The sequence below is a fragment of the Triturus cristatus genome, chromosome 5_2 (assembly GCF_964204655.1).
Source record: "Triturus cristatus chromosome 5_2, aTriCri1.1, whole genome shotgun sequence".
NCBI classification, from domain to species: domain Eukaryota; kingdom Metazoa; phylum Chordata; class Amphibia; order Caudata; family Salamandridae; genus Triturus; species Triturus cristatus.
The window spans coordinates 937,239,839-937,260,995 of NC_140588.1; positions in this window are offsets into that span (position 1 = coordinate 937,239,839).

A 21,157-nucleotide genomic window follows, 5' to 3' on the forward strand; every position below is an offset into this window, starting at 1 on the left:
CTTCTGCTGATGACATATGTGTCTTTATGAAAAAAAAATATTTGTAATATATGTATAGCTAAAAATGTATGGAAGAAGACATGGGCAAATAAGTGTCTAAATACAGTATTAGCATCAGCAGAGGATTGCGGTCGCGTGAGTTATAGTTGCCTGCACTAACTATAACGGGGGAATTTCACTGGTTTTTTATCAGTAAAATTTCCGCTAACTATAACATGTGTGAAACCTATGGTTTTTTCAGTGAATATATATATATATATTCAGTGAAAAAACCATAGGTTTCACACATGTTATAGTTAGCTGGACATTTTACTGATAAAAAACCAATGAAATTCCCCCGTTATAGTTAGTGCAGGCAACTATAACTCACCCGACCGCAATCCTATGCTGATGACATATGTGTCTTTATGAAAAAAAAATATTTGTAATATATGTATAGCTAAACAGTATTAGCATCAGCAGAGGATTGCGGTCGCGTGAGTTATAGTTGCCTGCACTAACTATAACGGGGGAATTTCATTGGTTTTTTATCAGTAAAATGTCCAGCTAACTATAACATGTGTGAAACCTATGGTTTTTTCACTGAATTTGCAAGGTTTTTTAAATGCTAATTCCTAACTATAACGTGTGTGAAACCTATGGTTTTTTCAGTGAATTTGTACGGTTTTTTAAATGCTAAGTTACTTTACGCCATTCGTGGCGTGCGCGCCCACTTAACGCAGTTCGTTCCGTGCGCGCACGGTGCGCTTCGCGCACCGCGCGCCCACTTTACGCAGTTAGTGCCGTGCACGTTACGCTACATGGGCCATGTACCCACGATGCGCTTCGCGCACCGTGCGCACATGGAGGACATATGATGCGCTTCGTTGTGAAAGTTAATATTTCAAATTTTCAGAAGAATTATATGCCATGCACAAATGATGCCCTTCGGGCACCGTTTGCACATGGGGTGGGGAGAGTATGGATATATATTTTTTTAAAATAATTTTTACCGTACGCGTACGGTAAGCGTAATCGGCGAAATTATCGAAAAAAATAAAATTCCGTTTTTGACCTTGGGGGATCTTTGGGGACTCCCTCAACATGGCTAGGTGCTTAGGAGCTGTCTAAACAGCCCCTTTACATGTTTTTGGCCTTTGTTTTTTAACCCCCACTCAGAGTGCGAGAGAGAAAATGGCGGCCGCCACTTCCTGGTTTCGACCGATTCGAATGTTTACTAAGATCTAACAGCCAATCAGATTCGCGCTCGCGCACGGCACCGTACGCATACGGTAAGCTTACCGTAAGCGCATCGTAAGCGCACCGTAAGCTGCCACAGATATATATATTGATTTAAATGCTATTTTCTCAGGAACTACTGAACAGATTTACACCAGACCTACAAAAGGCACTTCCTTGACCTGAGGACTACCTCTCTGCCAAATTTCAAGTAACTCTGTTCAGCCGTTCGGGCTGTAGCTGTGTCTAAAGGTCTTATGGAAAAATGCATGGGAAAAACGCGTTTTGGGACCCCCCTTTTTTCTCAGCCCCCACTTGACGAATCCCCCCGAGACTTTCAGGGTAGGAGCGGAGCGTAGCGCCCCATTAGTTTTGAAAATTTCGCGAGGAATCGTCGACCGGCGCCAAAGTTATTCCAAATAGAATGTTGCGGTTTTCCTATGGAAACAGGGTCCTAACTATAACTATTACTTACTGGCGGTCGCCAGTAGGTAGTTATAGTTAGGACCTGGTTACTATAGGAAAATGGCAACATTCTATTCGCAATAACTTTGGCGTTGATTGATGAATCTTCGTGAAATTTTCAAAACGAATTCTTTGGTGAGATCAGCTCCTATGTTGAAAGTTTGGGGGTGATTCGTGAAGGGCGGCCGAGACAAAAGGGGGGTCCCAAAACGTGTTTTTTCAATGTTAATTTTCATAGGAAACTTTAGACAAGGCTACAGGTCGAACAGGTGAACATAATTACCCCAAAATTGGCAGGGAGAAGGTTCTTGGTCTAGAAAGCACACTTTTGTTTATTTGGTGTAAATCTGTTCTGTAGTTTTTGAGAAATATCGAAATTTACAGATATCGATATTTGGGAATTCTGCCATCTGATTGGCTGAGGCGTTACGAGCACGAGCTTGCTGCTGATTGGCTGCGAGCGCTATGAGCGTTTGCAACTAGGAAGTGTTGGCTGCCATTTTGTGATTTCGTTGAAGTGAGTAAGGGGGAAAAAGGGCAAAAAATGTGGGAAAGAGGAGGGTAGGAGCACTGTAACCTTTGTGGGGTGTTTAGGGTGTGCTATAGAGGGGGTGTGAAGTGAACTAATCATACCTACCGGTGTGAAAGTTCTAGGCTATGATAATTAAGTGAGGTATTGGCTAGTGTGTGATGTTTCTAAGGTGAGCTTGTGTGCAACTCGAGTATTAAAGCGTGAGCCCACACTGTGTGTCTTATGCTGTGAAGTCATGTGCCCTGGCCGCTGCAGTACAGTTGTGGAAGTAGTGTCAGCATGTGTTTATAACTACTAGGATGAACTACTGACCCGTACTGGTCTGAATGTTCTGGGGTACAGAAAATATGTGAGGTAGTGTGTAGAGTCTCATGCTGCTAAGCTGAGCTGCTGCTGGACTCGGGGATGAAAGCGTGAGCCCAAACTGTGTGTCTATGCTGTGGAGTCATGTGCACTGGCCGCTATGCCACATCTGTGCAAGTAGTGTCAGCATGTAGTTATAGCTACTTGGAGGAACTTTTGTTTCAAACATTGTAACTTGTGTATGGTGCTTAGGGGGTGTTATATAGGGAGTGCGAATGTAAATTTGTGTGTATGAAATGAATTTGGTATTCGGAAACTGGAAAGCACTGACTCCTACGGGCCTGATGGCGCTGGGGGTGTAAGGTGAGGTGCTTCTGGAGTTGGGAATAAAGCTGAAGAACTACTGACCCCTATTGTGAGTTTTTAACGTGCAAATGCCGTTGAATGTTCAATAAAATGTTGCAAAAGTATATCGTTAGGTTAAAAAAAAAAGATGAACTTTTAACCTGCAGGTGTCGTAGAAGGTTCCAGAAAGTGTGGTGATAAAATAGGTTGAACTTGTGACCTGTATGCGGTGCGGAATAATAAGTAGCTTTTTGGAAGGAAAATTCAAAATTAACCAATGGAGGTAAGTTTTGGAATGTCGTTGAAGGAATGAAGTATTCTGATTTGTTCTTTAATGTATTTATGTGTGGAGTGACAGAGAAATTGTGCCATTTCTGGTTTCATTCTTGATGAAGTCGGAGCTTTACATGTACTATGTGAGAAAGAGAGAATTGTATGCGTGTGTCATTTGAAATCTGGATAACAACTACAAAGGTAAGTTAGAAATGAACAAGGTGTGTTATGTGTTTTATAGTATTGATTAAGTATTTGAGATGATGTTTTTAATGTTGAAAGTATTTTTTATTTCAAAGTAATATAGTGTTAGTAAAGTGTGGTGTTTGATATTGGTTATGAAACATGCATAAACTTTGAGCTGTTGTTATATAGGTATTTTATATATGTTTAGGAATTTTTCACAGAGAAGAAGTGTAGTTTGTCATCTTTATAGGACTGTATTGTTTTAAAAATGAGGTACAGCGTTAATTTGAGTTTGCAATGTATTTGGGGAGATAAAGAAAATGTTGCACGTTTGCAACTGATACTTTTTGTGGAAATAGTGGGGTGGTGGTAGGAGACGTACGTGTTATTAAGTTAAAAGCGATAAAGCAAAATGCAGAAATGTTATGTGGGCAGGTTGTGGTCTTATTTTTGACACTGAGAGGTAGGTTTGAATATAAGTCAGGGTAGGTTGTACAGTGGGGCCGTGTACAGTGTTTTGAGATTACATGGAGAGGAGATGGAGATAGGAAAAGTGATACGTTCCTTTTATATGTACGCATAGTTTGAATCATGTGATACTAAGTTGAGATATAATAAGAATATGGGGCCATATTATCAAGGACGGCATTAAAATTATCGCCGCTTTAGCAGCAGGAAACTGTCGCTAAAGCAGCGATAATGGGTTTGATAATATGCCCTTGTGAATTCCCATAGAAGCCCATGTTCACACCGGAACATGGGCTTCTATGGTAATTCACAAGGGCATATTATCAAGCCCTTTATCGCCGCTTTAGCGGCAGTTTCCTGCTGATAAAGCAGCGATAATTTTCACGCAGTCCTTGATAATATGGCCCATGGTTTCTGGTTTGCATTTGGGTATAGTTAATAGTTTTTGTAGTTTCTGACTAGTGAATAATAAAAAGGTAGATATACTAAAATATATGGTAATAAACATATTAATTAGTCTGTTCTTATGGAATAGAAGTAGTTGGGGAGTGCTTCTTTAGAAGAGATGCTTTATAAATGTGTGAGAGATAAAAAAAAATGTAAATGTGCGGTATATTTTCAGTATGACTTTGTTGACATTATAGGACTACATGTGATTATAAGTGATACTATTTGTCAGGCTGTGTCGCTGTGGCAGATATATGTAGGTGTTGAAGTGGTTTTTGTTTTACTGATGGTGAGCTTCACTATCCCTTTTGAGACACTCGTCAATTTATTCATTCCCTTTAATATCTTTAATATAGATACAGTAAAGGGACTGTATATCAAAAGTTTGGGAATTAGAACTTTATTTTCTCTCCCCGTGCCCTGCTATACACTCTACAGAGTGTTTAAACGACTTTTGTAACATATAGATGTCTAGCTAGTAAAGGTGGTGTAGTTCGACTTGGCCCATTTATAAACCGTGCTATGGGATGGTATATGTTTTACCCACCAATTTGCATGTTTGAATACTTTTTGCTGATAAGTGTTCCGGCAGACACCTGTTAAAATTAACGTTGTATATGGGTATAGTGGCGCTACTGGGAATGGTGGTGGTTTCTGTTTGATTTCGTATGGTTAAGGAAGGGCAGGTGGTGGGTGTGGGGGAGGTGGTTATGTTGCTGATTGAAACACAGAATTTAGTAACGTGCAGATGTCGAGCTACTAAAGATGATCTAGTACCACTGGGAGCACTTATAAAGCGCTGTATGGCCTGGGATATGCTTTAGTGGCAAATTTGCATGCTTTAATAAGTTTTGCTGATGAGCGTTTTGGGAGACATCTGTTGAAATTAAGCCTCTGTTTGGCTATAGTGGCGCTTCTACGTTTGCTGGGGCTCTTTCTTTTATTGAGTAAAGTTAAGCAAGGGCAGGTGTTGAGGTGGTGTAGGGGTACTGTGACTATTTATAAAATGTCTTATGGTATGGTGTATGTTTGAGTTGGAAAATTGCAGGTTTTAATAGGTTTTGCTGATGAGCGTTCCGGCAGACACCTGTTGACATGAAGTCTATGTATGGTTATAGTGGCGGTAACGGGAGTGTTGGGGCTCGTTGTTTGATTTCGTAAGGTTAAGCAAGGGATGGGTGGGGGTGGGGGAGGTGCGTATGTTGCTGATTATAAGACTGATATTTGTAACATGGGCATGTGTAGTTTCTAAAGGTAATGTAGTTTCACTGGGCCCATTAATAGACAGTGCAATGGGATGGTTTATGTTTCACCCGCCAATTTGCATGTTTGAATAGTTTTTGCTGATAAGTGTTCCGGTAGACACATGTTAAAATTAAGCCTGTGTATGGGTATAGTGGCGCTACTAGGAAGGGGGGTTTTCTGTTTGATTTTGTACTGTTAACCAAGGGCAGGGGTGGGTGTGGGGGAGGTAGTTATGTTGCTGTTTGAAATACAGAATATAGTAACGTGGAGATGTGGAGCTACTAAAGGTGATGTAGTGCCACTGGGAGCACCTATGGCATGGTATATGTTTTACCCGCAAATTTGCATGTTTTAATACAGTTTGTTGATGAGCTTTTCTGGAGACATCTGTTGAAGTTAAGGCTGTGTATGGCTATAGTGGCGCTTCTACGTTTGCTTGGGCTCTTTCTTTTATTGTGTAAAGTTAAGCAAGGGCAGGTGTTGAGGTGGTGTAGTGGTACTGTGACTATTTATAAACCGTCTTATGGTATGGTGTATGTTTGAGTTGCAAAATTGTACGTATTATTAGCTTTTGCTGATGAGCATTCCGGCAGACACCTGTTGACATTAAGTCTATCTATGGCTATAGTAGCAGTAACGGGAGTGCAGGGGCTCGTTGTTTGATTTCGTACGATTAAGCATTTGTATGGGTGGGGTGGGGGATGTGCGTATGTTGCTGATTATAAGATGGAAATTTGGAATGTGGGCATGTGTAATTAGTAAAGGTAATGTAGTTTGAGTGGGCCTATTTATTAACCGTGCTATGGTAGTGATTATGTTTTTGCTGCAAATTTGCAAGTTTGAATAATTTTTGGTTAATAAGTATTTACGGCACACACCTGTTAAAATTAAGCCTGTGTATGGGTATAGTGGCGCTACTAGGAATGGTGGGGGTTTCTGTTTGATTTCGTACGGTTAAGGAAGGGCGGGCGGTGGGTGTGGGGGAGGTGGGTATGTTTCTGATTAAAACACAGAATTTAGTAATGTGCAGATGTCGAGCTACTGAAGGTGATGTAGTACCACTGGGAGCACTTATAAAGTGCTCTACGGCATGTTATATGTTTTACCCTCACATTTGTATGTTTTAATATGCTTTGCTCATGAGCGTTCCGGTAGACGGTTGTTGAAATTAAGTTCTTGTATTGGCATAGTTTGTTTACTAGGTTTGGTGTGGCTCTTTCTTTAATTTTGTAAAGTTAAGGAAGGATGGGGAAGAGGGTGGTGCAGTGGCAGTGTGCCCATTTATGAATCGCTTTATGGTATGGTATATGTTTTTCTAGCAAATTCCCATGTTTTAATACGTTTTGGTGATGAGTGTTCCAGCAGACAGGTACAGAAATTACACAACATTTCTGTGGATAAGACATTTTCGTGCTGATAGACACTCTTGTACTGTGGTTGAAGGCTGATAGCGTTGATGGAAAATTATGAAACTTGGTGCCATTGTAGATTTTTTTGTTTTTTGGAAGGTTACACTGTTTGTTTGTTACTATGGTATAGTTAGGGTTCTAAGTGAGAGAAAAAAAGTGGGGGTGCTTTAAAAGGGGGGGCAAAGCTCTTAAAGGGGTTTGGGATATGCAAGTTGGGGCGTGGTCTAAATCAAGATAAGTATCATTGTGTGCTTTAGAAAATCCTCTACAATTATCGTAGGTTCGGAAAAAAACATTGTTTAAAGGATTCCCCTTTCTTCTACAATGTGGATAACCTAGCGTGATGTCTCCAGTTCTCAGTAGTGAGCAAAATAAGCATGCGTACATCGATGTGCATGCTGTCACTGCAGTGTAACAAAAAATAAAAAAATTGACTATATTTGAGAGGGACGAAAATAGAGACTGGTAGAGAGTCGTTTCGAGGAAAATAAGTGCCGGTCCCCAGACCCGGCCCAATTAAAGCGCAGTATCCATGCTTCCTAAGCACTGCGCCATTCAACCATCTTTTAATTGATGGATATAGTCCTACTTATATATATATATACATACATTTGTTCGTCCGCTTATCTTAAGCACCTATGAGTACACTCGCCTTTAGTAAGCACTGTGCCATTCATGCAGCGATACGCCTATATATGCATAGATATATCTGTCCCAGATTCAATCCACAGCATTTATCAGCCCACCTGTCTATTGTAAGTACTGGTCTTTGCATTCATTCATCATTACAGCCATCCATACATTGATACATTGATCTATGTATATATCCATTGATGCATCTGGCCATGCATCCACTCACCCTTTATTCAACTATACGTTCTTATTTCCGTGCATCGTTCACCCCTGATCTTAAATACAATGTATTATACTCATCCAGCTACCCTCTTAAGGCATTGCAAAGGCTTGCGAAAAGCATTGACAGGCAGATTTTTTAATAAAGAATTACAGAGCTTTGAGTTACTCTCTGTGGAGCATACTTCAACGCCCTTCTCTGGTGGCGTTTTAAACAAAGGTACATCTAGCGAAAGAAATGTAAAGGAGCTTTTAAGTGTAATACGTTAACTGTTGTGGCCGTGACTGACAGATACTGAATACCTGTACTTCTTATATTTGAAAAAGTATACCAGAGAGCTAATTTGGGGTGGTGAGAACCTTGAGTTCTATATTTCCATGTGAAGTACAGTATAGGAATATAAAAGTAATTTGAAAGCTTTTATGTTCATATTAAAGAGGGGGTGTGAGAACGTAGTGAGGCAGGCAAAGTGTGTGTTTTCGTAGCACTAAAACAAGACCATGTGTAAGGTGAGAGCAAGTTTGTGCTGGAGTTACCTTGTTGTGGTTGTTTGCAGAGGTGCAACCAGAGGGAAATTTCAGGGGAGCCTAATTCTTTCAGCAATAGGCAGAGTGGGCATGTAGGGGTTGTAAAAAGGGGTGAAAAAGAGCAGTCTCCTTTACAAAAAAATGATGTGTTGAAGATCGGTGAAGTACTCGGGTGCGGCTCTGTGTGTGCGCCCGGGAAGCTGTGTCAGAGAGTGTGGGGAAAGGGCGTTGCGCGCATGGTGGTCTGTCTGCTAATCACCCCACGATGATGTTGCTGGCGCGTTGCAAAAAGAGAAAGGAAATACTGAGAAAAAATGGCTCTCTTTAAAGGATTTCCCTTCTCCTACAATGCGAATCACTTGGCATGATGTCTGCACTTCTAAGTAGTGAGCAATGTGCATGCTCTCACAGTGTCACTGCAGTGCAATAAAGAAAAAAAACAGATTACGTTTGTGAGGTCGGAAAATAGAGCCCTATAAAGACCCGTTTTGAGGCTCCCAAAAATGAAGTGCTGGTGGTCACATCCCCACAGACACCCCCACCAGTTAAAGCCCTGGGTGCAGTGTTATGTTTGCGAAGTTGTTGATACAATTTGTAGGTAATAATGGAAATTTTTATGTGTGCTGTTTGGTTGATAATATCATTCTAAGTACATAGATTAAAAAAATGTAAAATACTATTTATAAAGTTGTGTGCGATGGGTTGCAGAGAAAGTGGTGTGGGGCGGTGGGGTGTGCCGGAGAGGTGAAAAGTATGAGGTAGTGTAGTTATATATAAATTGTAAAGGAGTATGTCAATAATTAAATAAATACTTGCTGTATGTTCTATGGCACTACTTGTCATCTGTCTTGCTCATCTGTCGTGCTCCATCACCTAGCAGCACTGGGTCTGGAAGTTCTTAGCGGAAGTTTTGCAATTGTATGGGATTATTTTAACATAGTGAAGAAATGTGAAAAATAATTGAATCTATTTTTTGTTTTTCAGAAAATTATTTCGTTTGGATTGAAATTTGGAAATGCCTAGAAGAAGTGAAAAAAAATATGTATTTGACCAAAAGGAAAATATCTTGAAGTAGAAAAAAATGCGAGTAGTAGAGAAACTGTTCGAGTAAAAGCAAAAGACAATTTTTGAAAAAAATATTTTATGAACCATTAATGAGAAAAGCCTCACACAAAGCAAAAACAAGAATTTTTCTAGTAAGGTGAAGCAGAGTTCAATTTCAAATACGAGAAAAAGGAAGGATGATAAAGAAATAGTATCTGGTACTCGGAGACAAAAACAAATTCAAGAAATTCGTCAGAGACTTTTCGATCTAGAATGATTCAGAATTTATTGAAAACATGCTGCAACTATAAAAGAAGACTGTTCCAATTCAAATAGAAGCAGCGTATTGAAAGTATAGTGGATACTGCTTTCAATTTGAAACAGAAGTTGTTCATTTTGATTTTAAAGCGATTTAAAGTATTGGATAAAATAGTGAAAGTTTTGAAAGACAAAAGTAGAAAAAAAAGACTTGTGAACAGAACCAACTTTTGTAAAATCTTTACTGGACATTGGAGACATACTTCTAGTACTGATCCTTTTTTTAATGAGGAAAGATACTTCCAGAAAAATTGTTTATCATTTGCAGTTGATACTGGAGGTCGTTGCTACGAAGTTCAGGATGGTGTTCCTCTTCCAAAGGAGGAAATGGTTGGTAAAAGTACAGAAGAGTTAATAGCTGAAGAAGTGCAAGGGAAACGTTCACAAGCTCCTGTGTATAAGTGGAGTTGTAGTAGCATTTGTAGTATTCAACAGGAATCCATTGATAAAATGCGAAATTTGCTACGAGAATATACTCACAAAAGTATAAAACAGAAGATTAAGTTGTTACAAGGACTAGATCCATGTAATGTAAGAAAATATACTGAGAAGTATGGGCATTCTCTGGCTTGTTTTTCAAGAAAAGTTTGTAAAATTGTTTTTCATCATTTGAGAATGTTAGCAGTACACCATTCAGAAATGCGGAACTTTTTGTAAAGATACAGTACTATGTAAAAAGTCCTGCATTAACTTAAAGTGAACTGAATGGAAGTCTTTTATATGGTTCTTTATCAGATGTTCAAACAAAGTGTGGTGGTATTGAAATGCAATATTTTGCTTCAGAAGAGCAGTTCATAGAAAGTGAAAGTTTGACAATTACAGATGTTGGAGGAGATGCGAAAGTGATTGGCACTGATCAGTTTGAAGAAGAAATTGGAAATTTTAATGTAGTGTGCTCTGAAATACCAAACAATGTTTGTGTTTGTTGTCGACGTACTCATTATAAAAGTCAAAGTAGGAATGTTGATTTGTATTTGAAAAGTGAAAAGGAGAACAATGGTAAGTGGGAAGAATTTGCAACTTACTTGTTTGTTGAAGGTCGATTTGAGTTAGGTAGTGATCAATGTATATGTAAATATTGTCACAACAAATTAGAAGAGAGCAAAATGCCTGCTAGAGCAGTGCATAATAGTTAGTGGCTATTCCGCAGGAGCTGGCCAAATTGAATACATACGAGTCGGTTCTAATTGAATCTGTTCATCCTTTTCAAACTATAATTCGGTTGGAGCCTGAAACAGGTAAACTGCCACCAACAAACTTGCAAAGAGGGCTGAAAGGAAGAGTGGTGTACTTACCTTTGGATTTTATGAAAAACATTCAAACTATTGCTGTAGAGAAAGAGGAAGATGAGGCAGTAGTTATTTTAGTAAATGGTGTACCAACAAGGAGTCGGAAAATATGGCAAGAATTTGTGGATGTTAATAAAGTTGAAAAGGCTACCTTACGTCTTATAAAGAACAATATTTATTACAAAAATGTGAATGTAGATGAACAGGTAATACGTTTAGAAGATGATTTTGAAATTTCAAGTTGTCAAATAGAGAAAGTGGACAAGTCAAGGACTGAAGAGAGTTATGGACATTATACAATATGTCCTTTGCATTCGAAAGAAGTGATAGGAAGTAGCATTGAGTTATTTCAAATGAAAAAAGCACAGGGAACTCCAATGAGTGTATGGGAGAAAAGCTTGGAAGCTCGTTGTTTTCCACAGTTGTTTCCTACTGGAGAAGGTGAATGATATGATGACCGACCTGTATGGATTCCAGCTTCAGAGTATCAGTCAACAAGATTATATTCTGAAGATCCTAGATTTCGACAGTGCATTCCATACAAATGTCACCTTTTGTTTGAAAGTGATCTGTCTTCTCTCTCATATGCAGTGAATCATATACTTAAAACTGGAGTTCATGAATCACTTCTTTCTGCGAAAGAATTTGTGGAGAAAGTTCAAGAAACAGATGAAAATTTAGAAGCACAGTGAATCAATTTGATGGCATGTCAACGTGGAACAAATGAGTATTGGTATTATCGTCATGGAGAACTCAAGTGTATGTTACGGAACTAAGGTACACCAACATGGTTTGTCACACTTAGCTGTGCAGCGTATGCATGGGAAGATTTGCTTGAGTTTTTAAGAGAAGCAAATTCTAATATAAAAAATGTTGAAATAAAGACTCCTGGTGAACTGTGTTCATTGGATCCTGTAAATGTGTGCAGATATTTTAATCATAAGTTTCAAGGTATGATGAATTTTATCTGTAATAAAAAGAATCCACCTCTTATAGAAGTTACCGATTTCTTTTGGAGAAAGGAGTACCAAGCAAGAGGTGCACCTCATATACATATGCTACTATGGGTCAAGGATGCACCTACATTTTGAACTGATTCTGATGAAACAGTATTGTCTTTCATCGAACAGTATGTGACATGTGAGATTCCAAGAGAAGGAGGAAATAGAAGCTTGAGACAGCAAGTTTTACGTTTCCAAAGTAACCGTTGTGGTAAGTACTGCAGAAGAAAGTACAAGTCTAAAGGAAAATTTTACACCAAATGTCGGTTTGGTTTACCCCGTCCAGTCACTTGTAAAGGAAGAGTAAATTCTTTTTTTTCTTCTGTGAGGCACACAAAGAATACCTGCAACTTAAAAAGAACAGAAGTGTCAAAGTATATCAATGACTACAATCCAGTCATTTAAAAAATGTGGAATGCGAACATGGACATCCAGTATGTTGCGGATAACTCAATTGCTGTTGCATGTTATGTTAAATCATACATAACAAAATCTGAAAAAACAGAGATGAAACAAATGTGGGAAGAAATTGCACAAGAGAATAGTCTTAGCAAAACATTAGCAAAACATTGTACAGCTTTAGTTTGAAAATGCTTTCCCACCGAGAAATTGGATCATATGAATGTTCAGACCGCTTGTGTTCTTCAAGTTTATATTCAAAGTCACGAGGAATCATTTGGGTAAGTTTAGTTCTTGCCTGCAAACGAAATAGTGTTGAAATCATTGGAAGAAATTGAACAATTAGCAGCAAATGAGCCAGATAGTACAGACATTCTTAAAACTAATATGTTGGACACATACTATCCAAAAAGGAGTCAACATCTGTAACAGCTATGTCTGTATGAAGTACTTCAACATTACAGCTTCAAAAGAAATGTTAAAGAGAATTTAAAAGAAGGAAAGTTTGCAGTAGTTGGATGTGATGGTTGTTTAGTAAAACATGCAATGGGTAATCTTATAAACCACAAGAAACTTAGTTGTGGAACTCCAGCTAAGCGAGAATTTTACTTTTTAGCACTTCTGCAGCTGTTTAAACAATGGCGTAGTGAAAGTGAATTACTTGGAGAGTTTGACTGCTACGAAGATTCTTTTAATGCTTGTAAAGATAGCATTCGATGTCCAATTTTCCCAACATATTTAAAAATGTTGAACAGGAAAAGACTATTACAGCTGAAATAGCTCATGAAAGTTCTCAAGATAGTCAAAGGTCCATGGAGTCAAGATCCTCTTGGACAACCAATGCTGGAAAATGAAGCAGCGATTGCTATGCATGAAGTCGAAATTGCAATGCAACAAGCACACAAGGAGAATATAACATTGTAAATGTTGAACAGAAAGAAATATATGTGCAAGTGAGAGAACGGATAGAACATGGTTTGTTGCATAAAAAAAGAATGTTTGTGTTCATCTTTTAAACCTCTTCTGATGTACATCAGTGGTCAAGCTGGGACAGGTAAACATTTTTTAATTAAAGTTTTGACCAGTTATCTTTAAAAAAACTACTGGTTCACATTTAAGTTGTGTGGTAACAGCTCCAACTGGATTAGCACCACACAATGTTAAAGGAGTTACTTTGCATAGATTATTGATGTTACCAGTGGAGCATGATAATAAATTAGAATATCATAAGTTGTCTGGAGAAGCTTCTTATGAAGTGTCAAGAGTGCTGAAGAAAATGAAACTTTTAATTATTGATGAGGTGAGCATGGTCTCAAACTTAATACTTGCTTTTGTACACTTAAGAATGCAACAGGTATTAAAAACAGATTACGACGTTCTCTTTGGAGGAAACATTTAATTGCATTTGGAGATCTGCTACAACTAACCCCTGTAGAATAGAATAGAAAAACAGTTATAGAGCGCATGGTTACCCGGAAGCATCCCAGCGCTAGTAACTGACACGGGGGGAAGGAGCTGCGGTGGCTTAAGGAAACAGCAGGATCTTGAGCTGCCTTCGGAAAGTCAGAAGATCAGGGATTTTGCGGAGATGTAGAGGCAGGGAGTTCCACAGTTTGGAGGAATGATAGGAGAAAAGCCTCCCGCCACTCCTAGATTTCTTGATTCTAGGGATCTCGGTCAGATACAGATCATTGGAGCGAAGGTTCCGGTTGGTTTTATATGGCTTAATCATGGTATGAATTACAGGAGGACCAAGTCCAAGTCTTGCCCTGTGCACTATGCACAAGGCTTCGAATCTGACTCGCTCCTGAACCGGCAGCCAGTGTAGGGAACGGAGGGCTCGTTTGGCTGAGAGTCGGTTGGGGATTCCCATCAAGAGTCTTGCTGCACTATTTTGTACTGTTTGGAGATTTGTGATGGTGGCAACGGGGGCACCCAGATATAGAGCATTACCGTAGTCGAGTCTCGAGAGTATTAGTGATTGCACCAATACTTTCCTGGACTCAAAGGGAAGGAGGGGTAGTACCTTTCAGGCCATTCTAAGAAGGGCCAAGCACAGAGCAGCTGTTTTCCTGGCTTGGGCCATGAGGCTCAGACTCTGGTCCAGCCATATGCAGAGGCTCTTAATTTCTTCCTTCGGCACTGGGGGTGGGCCCATACTAGGGGGCCACATCTGGCTGGGGTTAAAACTGAGAGTATTGCCCAGGATCATGATCTCGGTTTTCCCTCCATTAAGATTAAGCTGGGAGGCGTCCATCTAGGCTGCGATGTCATTTAAGCAGGAGTAGAGGGCATGCGTGGTTGGTTCTGTTTGGTTGAGCCCAACCACCAATTGTGTTTCATCGGCGTATGTGATGATCCGGATTCCATAGGGGGCGATTATGGCAGCTAGGGGGGACATATAAACATTAAAACGGGCTGAGTGATGAGCCCTGAGGCACACCACTCGGCAAACTAGTGGGAGCAGATACAGTGTTTTCCTCAAATACCTGAAAGGTTCTTCCCTTCAGAAAGGAGGAGAGCCAGCGCAGCGCCGTGCCATCCACTCCTATGTGCCTGAGTCGCCGGATCAGAATTGAGTGATTTACCGTGTCGAATGCGGCGCTCAGGTCTAGGAGTAGGATGGCTGCTGAGCCTTCTGAGTCGAGGATTTTCCTGCTCTCCTCTGCTACTGCTAGTAAAGCAGTTTCAGTGCCTTGGCGAGGGTGAAACCCGGTTTGGGAGGGGTGGAGCAGGTCATGATTTTCCAGAAACTCCGAAAGGGAGCGGTTGACATGTTTCTCCGTTACCTTGCTTATGGCCGGTAAGAGGGATATAGGGCGGTAGTTACCTAGATCAGCTGGGCCCCTTTCCATCTAGTGGGAACTATTCCAGAGGCCAGTGAGGCGTTGATCAGATGAATTATATTGGGGGCTATTGTAGGGGTGACCTGCTCCAGAATATTTAATGGTGCTGGGTCGGTGGGAGAACCGCTTTTGTCTGCATCCCACAGAGAGATGAAGAGTTCCTGGGACACCGGAGGGAATATGATGATAGTGTGTTCGGGAGAATCCAAGAGGGCGCATGTCCGAAGGTGGGGAGTTTTCTCCTCTTCCACAATGGTTTGAAGGGTTTCCAGAATGCGTTGGACTTTGGTACCAAAAAACTCCACCAGTTTGTTACATCGTTTGCCAGAGATGTCTGGGGCTGTGCTCGTGGTTGGAGCTTTAAGTAGTTTTTTATAATGGCAAAGGTTTCCTTGGGGGAATTGGAAGCTTCTAGGATTCTGCTCTCAAAGTAGGAGGTTTGGGCTTTCCTTAGTTCAGCTTTATAGGCGCGAATGGCTATCCTATAGTCTAATTTATTTGCGGGGAGGAAATCTCGTCTCCACAGTCTTTCTTTTACTTTCCACTGCTGTTTTAAGGAGCGTAGTTCTGGCGAGAAACATTTAGCGTTATGGGGTCCCGTTGGTTGTTTTTTTAATATTTGTTTTAGGGAGAACAGTATTAAGGGATTTTTCAATTCAATAGAGGACCTGCTCATTAGCTTTAGTTGGGCAGGAGTGGAGCCCAGGTTTGGTCTTTTCCAGCTCCTGTATCCATTTGTCTAGGGGGAGCTTGTTCCAGGGTCGACCAAACGTCCACAAGGGTTGTGCTCTGGGACTGATGGTCTGAGGTGACCAGAGCAGGTTTATCAGAAAATGGTCTGTCCATGGTAGCGGAATAGGGCCATCTCCCTTAAGTTCAGGAAGACTCGAGAATACCTGATCCAGGAGGTGTCCTTTGACATGGATTTTTTGGCTTACTTTTTGAGTGATTTGGAGTGAAGCGAGATCCCTGGCTAGATCGCACGCCTTGAGAGCTTGTGGGTCATCAAAGTGGAGATTAAAGTCACCAAGAATCGTAAAATTCCCCGCCGTGCTGGCTAAATTTAGTGTTGTTTCAAGGAGGGATGTGTTAAATGTTCCTATTGGCCCCGGGGGGCGATAAACCAGGGTCTCTGTGAACGCAAGAAGCAGAGAAAATTTGATAGAAAGTGCGTGTTCTCGCAATCTTCCAGAGGGTTACCTAGAAGACGGCAGGAAAGCTGCTCCTTATGTACTATGGCTAGCCCACCGCCTCTGCCTGTGGAGTGGTCGCATCTTTGGAGCACAAAGCCGGGTGGGAGGGCTTGCACAATGTCTGGTTCTGAACTGGTAGTGAGCCAGGTCTCTGTGAGAAACAGTACATCTGGATCGTGGTTGCTAAGAAGCATCCAGATCTCTGCGGTATGTTTGGGTAGGGATCTGCAGTTAAGGAGTAGCATTCTAAATTCTTCCTTATGGGGAGTGTGATCTGGCCTGTGTGTGGTCAGCATCTGCGTGCAAGTAGGGCAGTGGGAGGCGAGTTTATCGGGGTGAAACACCTGGTCGCACCTGCTTCCTAGGGCGCCATCGAGATTCCTAAGAAGAGCGCTGGAATAGGAGTGGAGGGCTGAGATGGAAGGGGCAGGGGTCCTGGCCCCTGGGCCCAGCCGGGTGCGGACGGGCACAGACGGGCTTGCCTTAGGCGCGCCTATGGCGCGCCAGCGGTGCCCCCGCTGCACGCGTCTGCTGCGCGGTCGCGTCACAACACAATTAAAGTCAGGAATTAAAAGTAGGTTTTAAAAATGAATGATTTTTGTGGCAGGAGAAAGCAAGAGCACCACTGACCTGCAGCAACACTCGAACACGAGTGATTTGCTTCGGCCGTGTCAGATTTAGCGCGGTCGCGTCACCATGTGAGCTAAATAGGCCTTGCGCTGCACCGGGTCCAGCAACTAGACCGTAGACCCGGCGCTGCTAGAAGCGGAAGTGCAGCTGTACAAACTGTCCCCGGAATGATTAGAGCATTGAACACAGCTCTGAACCCCCCACACAGTAAAATACAGTCACAACAAAATTAAAATCAGGAAATTAAAGTAGTTTTTAAAAACAAATGATTTTTGTGGCAGGGGAAAGCAAGAGCACCACTGACCTGCAGCAACACTCGAACGCGAGTGATCTGCTTTGGCCGTGTCAGATTTAGTGCGGTCGCATCACCATGTGAGCTAAATAGGCCTTGCGCTGCACCGGGTCCAGCAACTAGACCACTGACCCAGCGCTGCTGGAAGCGGAAGTGCTGCTGTACAAACTGTAAAAGGAGAACCAGTGTTTAATACTCTTCTACATGAAGACACAAAGACATCTCTGGGAAGTATTGGAATTGTGAATCTGTGGTTACATTTTGAATATAAAGAAATCACTCAGAATATGTGACAAGCAAGAGATGAAGATTATGCAAATATTCTAAAAGATGTAAGAATTGGTGTTCTAAGCAAACATGGTAAAAAAGCTTTTCAAAGTTGTCTACAGAAGAACTTGTTTACGAATGAAAACACACCAGCAGAAGTAATGTACAAGAAAAAAAGTCTATAGTTTGCTTAATACATACAGTGGAAGAGTGTTATACATTTAATAGAGAGCTTATAAAATTGGAAAATCAAGAAATAGTTCACATTGAAGCTATTGATAAATAGAGCATCAAGGAATAACAACTGTTCTTTCAGAAAAACTATAGACTAAATTGGATTCTTTCTAAAAGTCTGTATCAAAAACTGCTGGCTTAGAAAAAAATGTAGAAGTATGTTAAAACTGTCGGGTAATTTTGAAGCGCAATCTGAATGTAGAAGAAGGATTAGTGAATGGAGCAATGGGGAAAGTTGTTGATTTTGTGAAATATCATAATAGAAATGGAATTGAATTTTTGAAAGTTAAATTTGATCAAATTGCAGAGGTAAGACAGATTGCACGTTCTGCTGCACGTTTTTTGCTTGTAAAAGACTTGTATGTTCGTAGAAAACAGTTTCCCTTCTGTTTAGCATATGCAGTAACTATTCACAAATCACAAGTGTAGATAATGCTTTGGTAAATGTTGGTAAAACTGTGTTTAAAGAGGGATGGTATTATGTTGCATTATCTCGAGTTAGAACGTTGTCTGGTTTGTATTTAATTGATTTTGATGAGAACAAGGTTAGTGCTGATGTTAATTGTGTAACAGAATATAATTGTTTGAGAAGGCTTTATGCTCCCCATTTAGGTGAATGTCCTATTTATGAGAAAAGTATTTTGTGTTTAAAATGCAAATATGTTGAAGAGTTAACTATGGTTGAAAAGCAGAAAGAAAATCAACAGAAAAGAAAAGATGTAAAGAAGCAGAAAATACAAACAAGTGATGATGTTGTTGGATACCAATTAGAAAATGCTTCTGGTGTCAACTGCTATGGTAATGTCATTCTAAATGTTATATTTTATCTTGAAGATGTTTGTGGTGAAACTATGGAAAGTCAGGAAAAAACGTTATGTTCTGCACTCTTCACTTTATTTCAAGAATTGAGAACTGATAGAAGTAAGATTCATTCTGCTTCTGGTATTCGCCAACTGTTGGAAACATATACTGGATCTTTAACGTTCAGTGCTAATATACAGCAAGATGCACAAGAATTTCTGATGGTTATGCTTGGAGTACTAGAAGATGAAGGAATTCAGATTGAGAGTTTATTTGGACTCAGTTACAAATGGGAACATAAATGTGAAGAGCGTTTGTTAACTTCAACCACTATAGTTGACAGAGAACGATTTTTATATTTAACAATACCTGACTGCAAATCTGTACCATTTTCCAAATTAGTAAAAGAAGCTGATAATGAGATGATTTGTTTTCGTTCTAAATCAAGAATGCTATCTGCACTATGCCTACCAAGATATGGAAAATATTTGATTATAATGCTGCAACGCTGTTGACCAAATGGAAGAAAAGTGGAAACCAAAATTAAAAATGTTGTTGCTAATCAAGTATCTATTTCAGGAAGAACTTTTTCAACAGTTGCTATTGTTTTCCATGCAGGAAGTACTACTACAAGTGGACATTATACAGTTTATTTAAAGTGTAATAATGGTTGGAGTCACTGTAATGATAAACACTTGGAAATGAAACCGGGATTGCCTTATGAATTACCCAACTCATACTTAATTTTTCTGAAACAAAGATTTTAGATACACTGTTCGGCTTTAATGGGAAGGTGGATAGATTTTAAGGAATTCATACTGGATGTTTTCAAAGCGAAATTTTTGATACATTATCTGGTGTATTGGAAAAATTGTGCAGAGAAACTACGTAAGATCTTGAAGAAATTCATACTGGATGCTTTCAAAGCAAAATATTTGATATATTATCTGGTGTATTAGGAAAATGTGCAGAAAAAACGATGTAAGATCTTGAAGAAATTCATACTGGATGCTTTCAAAGCGGAATTTTTGATATATTATTTGGTGTATTAGGAAAATGTGCAGAAAAACTATGTAAGATCTTGAAGAAATTCATACTGGATGCTTTCAAAGCAAAATCTTTGATATATTATCTGGTGTATTAGGAAAATGTGCAGAAAAAACTATGTAAGATCTTGAAGAAATTCATACTGGATGCTTTCAAAGCGGAATTTTTGATATATTATCTGGTGTATTAGGAAAATGTGCAGAAAAACTATGTAAGATCTTGAAGAAATTCATACTGGATGCTTTCAAAGCGAATTTTTGATACATTATCTGGTGTACTGGGTAAATTTGCAGACAATCTATGAAGTAAAGGTAAGCTTTGAACATTTGAAGTACTATTGAATGTGTTATTTGTGTTGATTTTGTATTATATTTGAGAGAATTAGGGTTCTGTTTTTTTAACAATCTAGTTGATTGTTTTTTATTTTCCTGCTGTTTATGAAACTACACTGGCATCACTGTGAATAGTGAAGTTAAGTAGCAGCTGATGACAGCAAAAAAAGGGAGACAAATTGTTATTTGAATGTTAAATCGTTTTGTATTATTTAAAAACCCATTGTAATTTGTGAAATGTATTACGTTACATAGTACTTTTGCAGTTTATTTTATGTAGTTGAAAAGTTAGAAAAAATAGTATGAATGATAAATACACAATAGTAGTTGGATATTTAAAAAACCTTTGAAATTCATTAAAAACACAATAGGTTTCAGAGACGTTATACTTAGAAATTAGCATTTAAAAAACCTTTGAAATTCCCTGAAAAAACCATAGGTTTCAGGCACGTTATAGTTAAAAATTAGCATTTAAAAAACCTTTGAAATTCACTGAAAAAAACATAGGTTTCAGGCATGTATTAGTTAGAAATTAGCATTTAAAAAACTTAAGAAATTCACTGAAAAAACCATAGGTTTCAGAGACGTTATAGTTAGGAATTAGCATTTAAAAAAACCTTAGAAATTCATTGAAAAAACCATAGGTTTCAGGGACGTTATAGTTAGTTGGATATTTGACTTATATAAAACCAGAGAAATTTGCCTGTTGTAGTTAGTTGAGATAACTATAACTCGCGCCCCCGCAATGCACTGTCAATGACGTCACATATTACATCACTCATGACATGATCAGTGACATCACTGATGACATCACTGATGAACATCTGAAATGACATCACTGATGACATCACTGATGACATCATCCACGTGAAAGTCAGATGCACCTGATTCGACACTGATATAACACTTGATACACAAAGTCTAAAATACAGACTATAATTTACAAAACCGTGAATACACCAATATCAGTTAGTGCATATCCACTCTCTAATTTGTAGGTCTACACACATCCATTCATTCACCTATACAGTCACTCATACATACAGTCAGCCATCAATACAGCATTATCATATCCAGTCACATTTCTATACAGACACTCACACACTGCCTCTCATTCTTAGAGTTATTCACACACCAAGTCAGTAATGGAAATAATCAATAACACTTTCATTTACTCATCTGTACAGTTATAC